Source organism: Anopheles gambiae, chromosome 3 (genome assembly GCF_943734735.2).
Source record: "Anopheles gambiae chromosome 3, idAnoGambNW_F1_1, whole genome shotgun sequence".
NCBI classification, from domain to species: domain Eukaryota; kingdom Metazoa; phylum Arthropoda; class Insecta; order Diptera; family Culicidae; genus Anopheles; species Anopheles gambiae.
The window spans coordinates 60,703,783-60,712,396 of NC_064602.1; the positions used below are offsets into that span (position 1 = coordinate 60,703,783).

At 43.5% G+C, this 8,614-nt stretch overlaps 1 long non-coding RNA gene across 1 annotated transcript; it reads left to right on the plus strand.

Moving 5' to 3' along the window:
• Window positions 1-5,211: 5,211 nt before the first annotated feature.
• On the plus strand, window positions 5,212-6,976 carry LOC133393320 (uncharacterized). Its single transcript, XR_009766092.1, has 2 exons — window positions 5,212-6,523; window positions 6,582-6,976. It is a non-coding gene; the product is annotated as an uncharacterized LOC133393320 (long non-coding RNA).
• Window positions 6,977-8,614: the final 1,638 nt, after the last annotated feature.

Here is an 8,614-nt window from a genome sequence, read left to right on the forward strand (position 1 = left end):
CCCGCACTTGTGCAGGCTGTTGAGGAATTATCTTGACGGTCGCGTGCTGCGTATGATACGGCGGAAGGAGTGAAAACCAATGCCATCACCGCAGGCGTACCCCAGGGATCAGTGCTTGATCCCACCCTATGGAACGTCATGTATGATGGAGTACTGACCCTCGCCCTCCCTCCTGGTGTCGAAATCACTGGTTTTGCAGACGACATCGCTATCACTGTCTCAGCTGTGTCTATTGAGGAGGTAGAGATGCTCGCCACCGACGCAGTCGGTCGGATTGACCGGTGGATGCGGGACGCAAAGCTAGTGATTGCGCATGCGAAGACTGAGTTCATCGTCATCAGCAGTCACAAGGTGCACCAAAAAGCATCGATAATTTCATTTCATTTCATTTCATTTCATTTATTTCATACAATATCCGCCATCAAGGCTAAATATAATAGACTTAAAACTAATTTAATACTAACAAATAAACAAAATAATTCATGAAAAACTAAGCCTAACTAACCTAGTCTTGACCTAGCAAAAAAGAAAAGAAAAAAAAACAAGAGTAGAGCGTAGAGACTATCATAAACTTAACAAAAACAAAAAAAGAGAGTAATAGAAAACTAAGGAGAATAATTAAAGGGAATTAGAAGAAAAAATACGGTTACGGAAAGAGTTAAGAGAGGAGTCGAAATCAAAGAGATAGTAAAAGTGGTTAAACAACCTGAAACAGGACAGAAGAGGGTCATTGAAAGTATAAAGAGTATGACGTGTTTCAATTGACAGAGGATCACGTGGACGAAGAGCACGAGAGGGAACATACAGCGAGATGGACGAGAGTAAATCAGGAGCATCAGTAGCAGAAAGTAATAAGCCACCAATAAAACAAGCCTGAAACACTTGGCGGCGGAAGCTTAAGGAGTGAAGATTGAATAACTGCAATCGCGTTTCATAGGGAGGTAGTGAGGCAGCACCGAACAAACGACGAAAGGCAATCCTGGTAAAGAGGCGCTGAATGCTTTCAATTCTCGAACAGCCATCAATAGTGGGAGGATTCCAGATGATACTTGCATATTCAAGAATAGGCCTTACCAAAGCACAATAAAGGATTCTTAGGATGTTTTGATCTCTAAAAATAGAGGTAAAACGTAAGATAAACCCAAGGGTTCGATTTGCTTTTAGTAGCACCTCATCAAGCTGCAGTTTAAAGTTAAGACGACAGTCAAGTATAATACCAAGGTCACGGATGGACATAACACGAGAGAGGGAAGCGCTAGAGAGAGTATAGTTAAATAAAATAGGAGAAAGAGAGTGAGAGAAAGAAATAACAGAACATTTTTCGAGACACAGGCGAAGTAAATTGGATGAACACCAATGAGCAAATGCATTGAGGTAATGCTGAAGTCTCACACAATCAGAAGAAGAAGACACAGGTAAAAAGATTTTGTATTGTATTGTTTATTGTATTAAGTGATTGGCCAAACAAGCGGCCTTATCACTGAATTAAAACTAAAACTTAAATAACTAACGCAGTGTACAATGACAAAACGGATCAACAAAATCTAGTAGGTAGGTGCCAGTCAAATGAAATGTAACGCTGATTAAATTTACGGGCCATCGCAGTCATTGGGTCGTTCTCGCTGTATGCACGTCTTGTAAGGTCAGTTCTTATTAGTCTGTAGTTACGGAACACTCTAGGAGGGACATTTATGTTGACTCTAGCCAGTAGTTCTGGCGAATCTATCTCACCGACAATAAGTTTGGACAAAAACGTACATTGGGCATTATCACGTCTCCTAGCAAGTGTGTCCAGACCAAACAACAAACAACGAGTATGATACGATGGACGAGGGGTTACATTACGCCACGGAGTGAAGTGTAGGACAATACGAGTAACTCTCTTTTGGACAGCTTCTATTCTATTGGACCAAACACTAGAGAATGGACACCAAACTGTAGAACTAAACTCGAGGATGGAACGAACATAGGACTTATACAGAGTTAACAGGCAGTGTGGGTCATTGAGTTCTCTCGAATGTCGACGAATAAATCCTAGCATTTTGTTAGCTTTGTCTAAAATATCACAGTAATGTTGTCGGAAATCTAGTTTGCGATCCACTCCTAAATCCCTGACCGTATTGCACCGCGGTAGTTGTGTCCCTGATATGCTATAGATATACCTAATCGGACTAGCTATTCTAAAGAAAGACATTGACGTACACTTATCAACAGAAATTAGCAGGGCGTTATTGATACACCAGTCAGAGAAAACATCAATAGATCTTTGCAGAGAAAGAGAGTCGGAAGTGTTACGTACGATACGAAACAGCCTAACATCATCCGCATAAAGCAGACAATCTGCTTCCGTAATGGCCAGTGTGATGTCGTTAATAAAAAGCGAGAACAGCAGTGGTCCCAAGTTGCTGCCCTGAGGAACGCCAGATGAACTCTCGAAAACGTTAGAGGAGACACCATCGATTTGTACGTAGTAGCTACGTTCAGAGATATAGGACCTGAACCAATTCACCAGCGGAGTAGAGAGACCGATCCGGGCGAGCTTAGCCAACAGCAAGCGATGGTTCACACGATCAAACGCAGCCTTAAGATCAGTGTATACTGCATCCATCTGAGCTCCGGAAGTAAAGGCTGCATGGCAGTTGGAGACGAATTCCACCAGGTTTGTGGTAACACTGCGTCGAGGAAAGAAACCATGCTGGCGTGTAGAAATATAAGAACGACAGTGATACATTAGCGAGTTTTGTATGACGATCTCAAACACCTTGGCACAAGAAGGCAAGGTGGTTATACCGCGGTAGTTCTCAGCAGAGTTTTTATCTCCTTTTTTGTACACCGGAAACATCACAGAGGATTTCCAGGCCGTGGGTACAGTACTTTGTGCAAAAGAGAGTTGGTAGATTTGAGACAGAGGCTCTGCTAAAAATTCGCGGCATTTGGCAAGGATTGCCGTAGGAATACCATCGGGTCCAGGGTTGTATGAGGTTTTGACCTGCTGCAGAGCACGTAGTACAGTATCTACCGAGATAATAATATCGCGTACGTCAATGTCAACAACATCACGGGGCACATTATTTAAAGCTGCTTCTAATGATAAGCTTGCATCATCCGTAGTAAAGCAGTCCTTGAAACGATCAGCAAATAAGTTGCACATGCCTTCCTTACTGCTTGTGGAGACGTTGTTATATGTGAGAACATCGGGGAGCGAGCTGTTACCGCGTTTTGATTCAACATACCTCCAGAATCGTGTTGGGTGTCTGATGAGCGAGAATTTCACTCGAATGAGATAACGAGTATGAAGTTGTCTGTTATAGCTTCTATATACATTATGGGCAGCAATGAACCTTAATTTGGAGTGTTGTGTACCATTTGTACTGTAAAAGCGAAAGCATGACGCTTTGTTTTGCTTTAGACGGCGTAAACGTGCATCAGACCATGGTGGACTGCGACGCGGTGGCATTAGAGGACAGCAATCAGATATAAGCGCCAGTAGTGTTGTGTTAAATAGTTCCAATGCTGAGTTAACATCCGGATTACCTTCCAGGAAAGACCAGTCAGTAGATTGAAGCAGTTCAGCTAGACGGATAAAGTTAGTTCGCCTGTAGTTACGTGTGCCGGACTCACGGTTTGGTGCGGTAGAACGCCAGGAACGAGCTGTATTGCCAGCACCAGTTAAGTGTAGTTCAACAGGAGGATGATGAACATCAACGGCAACCATAGGGAAGGGTGACACCACCGGTGGGGCACAATAATGTAGGATCTCGTCAGAGACAATTATGAGATCGAGAATGTTATCCGATGCATTAGGTATAAAGTTGATCTGAGAAAGCCCATTACTATAGATGCAGTCAAGCAAAGAGCGGCAGTTGTCCGTAATTCGTGAATTCTCATAATTGATTCGCAGTGCAGGAACGTTAGAATCATCGGTGTTCCAGGAAAGATTGGGGAAGTTAAAGTCCCCGAATAGGAGAAACGTATCGGTGGTTGCACAAGCAATATTATCTATGGTGGAGCAGATAGTTTGCATGGTAGTAGTGTTGTTTACTAAATCTGGAGGAATGTACACTACACCCGTGATAAAAGTACGTTTATTACCATAAACTCTTACCCAGAGTTGCTCAACGGTATCCTGTGTAGGACAAAGTATTGTACGTAGGTGTGAAGCAACGGCAATAAGAACCCCGCCACCGGTTGATTTTTTACTATTTTTGGTGCTGCGGTCTGTTCTATACACTGTATAATTATCCGGGAACAATTCCGAGGAATCAATCGTTGAATCCAACCATGTTTCAGTCAGGATAATAACGTCATAGTGGGTTGTAGAAACATAGTCAAATACTTGATTGCATTTAGATTTCAATCCTCTAACGTTTTGGTACAGGAACAATAATTCGTCAGTATTATTACGGCAGGCGACCCCTGTAGGATTGACATGATAGCCGTGCGATTGTGTGAGTGTAGTGTCCGTTCTTTGGCGATGGTTTGTTTTGGTTTCACGATCATTAAGTTGCGTGCGCCTTTCGTCAAGCACTGCCTCAGTGGAAAAAATGTTGTTTGTTGTAGGAAAAACAATCGTCTGGTAAGTGCAATTATTATTTACTAACGTTGTTTCAGCGCCGGTGTTCTTCGTTTCTTGAGACGTGTCAGGATGATTTGTGTGGTTGTAAGTGTGCGCGATGTGCGTGGACTGAATACCGGTGAATATTAGTGGGTTTGCGGTGTTGGTGATGTGCGTGGAGTGTGTGCCGATAAAATTGTGTGATCCAGCAGTGGCGGTGAGCGAATATTTAGCACCGTAGGCAAAGTTGTAGGGGTGGAGAGACCCATTGGCGGTTGTATACGAAAATTTGCACTCGGCTGTTGAGTTCGGTAGTCAATAAATTCACGTACTGATAGGCCAAGAGGCCAGGTGTCAGGGGAAAGAGCCTTGTCACGTAGTGATAAAGGCACTAACACTTTAAACGACAGGAATGAGAGTGTAGCCGTATTTGTACCCTGGCGAATAAGACAGTATGCTGTAGCATCGTCAATGGATAAAGCTTGTTTGACCATTTGTACAATTTGGTCACTGGTTGTATCGGGAGAGAGCCGGGAAATATACAACGCGCATTTTTGCACCGCGGAATGAGCGGGAACTATTTTGATAGGAAAAGCTGCTATATCCTTTTTTGTGCCAGTTATCACAGGTGGTGCATGAGTTTTGCGTTGATATCATCCGCATAAAGGAGATGACCATCAGGAGGTAAAACATTACAAACATCATTGATGAACAAAGAAAACAGAAGTGGACTTAGCACACAACCCTGAGGGACACCTGACGTACAAAAAAACTCCTCAGATAAGTACGACCCGGTTTTAACCCTGCATGATCGATTACTTAAATATGAGGACAGCCAGCTAATAATGCCATCACCAAAACCAAGTTTAGACAATTTAGCTAATAATAAAGAGTGAGGCAAACTATCAAAAGCAGCATGAAAGTCGGTGTATATTGCATCAAGTTGGGTACCGGCCTCAAAAGATCTAAAAATATTGGAAATAAAAGACATGAGATTAGTTGAAGTAGACCTACCAGGCATAAACCCATGCTGTTTAGGGCTAATAGCTGAACTACAACTATGAAGTATGGTTGGAAGGATACATAGCTCAAAAGTTTTGGCTGTGGCGCAAGTTTGGGTTATCCCACGATAATTAGACACAATGCTACGGCATCCCTTTTTGTGTACCGGAAAAAGCCAACAGGATTTCCAAAGAGCAGGAAAAACCCCAAGAGAAAGTGAAAGGTTGAAAATTTTAGCAAGGTGTGGAGCAAGCACGTCCTTACAGTTTATTAAAACAGAGGCTGGAATGCCATCTGGACCAGGAGTAAAAGAATGTTTCAACCCAAATAACACCTGTACAACTGTTTCAGAGCTAATCGAAATATCGGAGAGATTAATTAAGTTCTCTGGCGTGTAGAGTAGCCCACCCTCAATAAGGTTAGGGTCACTAACCGGTGGCTCAAACATTTGGTAAAAATGCGCAGAGAATAGCTCACAGATCTCAACAGGCGTAGAGGCAGTTCGAGAATCAAGTACCATTTCATTAGGTAACGTATTGCACCCTCTTCGAATCCTAACAAATTGCCAGAAGGATGCTGGATCAGAACGGAAACGCGATTGCAGTCTACTCGAATAGGCCTCAAAACAAGCCCTGTTGTATAGTCGATGCGCAGAGGCAGCGTACTTAAATAAACGAAAGTTGAAAGCAGATCGGTTCAGACGATACCTCCTAAGATATTTCATTCTATCCTTTTTCAGGTTGCGAAGAGTACGATTGGACCAGGGAGGATTAGGAGGGGAACGAAAAATAGGTGTACATGAAAGGAGTGCAGAGGTTAACAAAGCATTAAACGATTGGACAGCCTCGTCGACCGATGTACATTGATAAAAAAAAGACCAGTCGGAACGAGATAGAATTGAATTAAGTTTACGATAGTCTGTGAGCCGAAAATTATAACGAACTCTCAATGAATTAGGAGCAGAAGGTAATACATTCATAACCCTACTAGCCCTAAATAAAGAAGACGGTAACGCAATTTTTAGAGCAGGATGATGGGCATCCTGGGGCAGGAGCAGTGACGAAGCAGGATACACAGAACAACAAGCAGCTGCAGCAGAGTTGGAGAGCACCAGGTCCAAATAATGATTTAAATGGTTATGCACCCCGTTCAGCTGATAGAGTTCATGCAGGTTTAACATATCCAAAAAGCAGGAACTGGATGTATTCGAAGAAATATGTGGCACATAATGTCTTATAGCTGAAGATGAATCTGGCCTTACTGCGGTAGAAAGCGACCACTCTAACGCAGGTTGATTGAAGTCACCCAGAAGGATAAGATGATCATTCGGTTTCATTTGCATGTATGCATCACTGATGAAAGCAGAAAGGGATTCCAAATAGTTGCGGTCGCTGCTCAAATACGGTGGCACATAAACAATCCCCACATAAAGACGAAACTTAGAAAAAGAAACACGTATACATAAAGCTTCAAGCGTGGGTTGATTAATGTTAAGTGCCACAGAAGGATATCGAACGGAACATGCAAGTAGCACACCACCCCCACGCGAACGATCGTTGTTTAACCTGCTTCGATCACAGCGGTATATGTTGTAGGCATCACTATCAAGGACCATGTTGGATGGAATCGATTCATTTAACCAGGTTTCAGTAAGGGCAAGCATTTCAAACCCTGATTCATTCGCAGAAAGGCGCAATTCATTGTATTTGGTGCGAAGGCCTCGAACATTTTGGTAATATATCACAAATGGGTCTATTAATTGCGAGCTATCCGTTTGGCAAACGGGCTGATCTGTGGTGAGCGGTTCGTGTTGCTGAGATTGGATTGTGATTGAAGCCCCACCCCCGGTGATAACTGAGGCGGTGTGGGAGGAAACTCCAGTTGAATAGTCTCTAGGATCTCGGTCATCTGGGATGGTGATAGAATCACGCGCTGTGGGGGTGGCGATCGATGATCCAAAAAATTATCCGGATGAGCGGTAGTTTTTGGCACAGCTGAAGAGCAATTTTGACTATTTGTACGATGCGAAATAAGCTCAGAAGGGTCAAATCGAGCCCTTTCATGTACACGTTGCTTTGGTAGGCCACGAGCAACAAACTCCCGAACAGTAAGTGAAACTGGCCAAATAGTAGACTGCAGCGCAAGCTCCTTAAGAGATTTAGGAACACTCACTTTGAACGATATGAAGGACATCGAGTCCAGGTTCACACCCTTTTTCGTGAGACGGTAAACATTAATATCGTCCGTTGGTAGCACAGCTTTAAGCCACACACGCATATCATCAGCCGAGACATGCGATTTGATGTTCGTGAAGTATAACCATACTTTCTCGGCTATGCCCGTGTTGGTGGTGTTTTGGTTCAAAACAGGATCAGAAGATGCTTGTGTATTTGTTCGATAGTTTCCAGCACTAACATCACTAGTCGGCTTAGTACGATGATTGTAGTGGTTACAGTTGTCAGAATCATCCACAGTGTTGGTATCGTTCGCAGCTAGGATATCATCAGTGAGCTCCGTTGAGTTAGTAAATGTACGGCGAGCGGAAGCTGTTTTAGTCGTTCTGGATGTATTTGTGGCATTGAGCGACGATACATTAGTGGATGTGTGCGATCGCGATGCGTTGCTAACAGACGGCTTAGCTAATATGGGTGTTAGCGCTCGCTTATCAACGAGAGCGAGGATCTCAGGAAGCAAATCGCTCTTGATAGCCGATCTAAGAGAAGAGAGAGATGAGTCAATTGTGGTGAGAATATCTGCTTTCACCAATTCGAGTAGGGCTGCTATCTCACTTGTGAGAAGTGAATTTGTGCCAATGCGAAACTCGTGACATGTTTTGCACAACCACAACAATTGATTATTACGCCCAAGCTCACGAGTAGAATCACGGGACAACCCCGTGCAATGGGTGTGATGCTTGGAACCACAAACACCGGCACAGGACACCGAATTAGCACTATCGGTGGGTGCATTGCAGGTTGAGCACTGCATAACGATGACTCAGCACAATCTGATGAGTGACAGGAGCAGAAACGAAGCCAAACACTTTCTCGGCAAAAA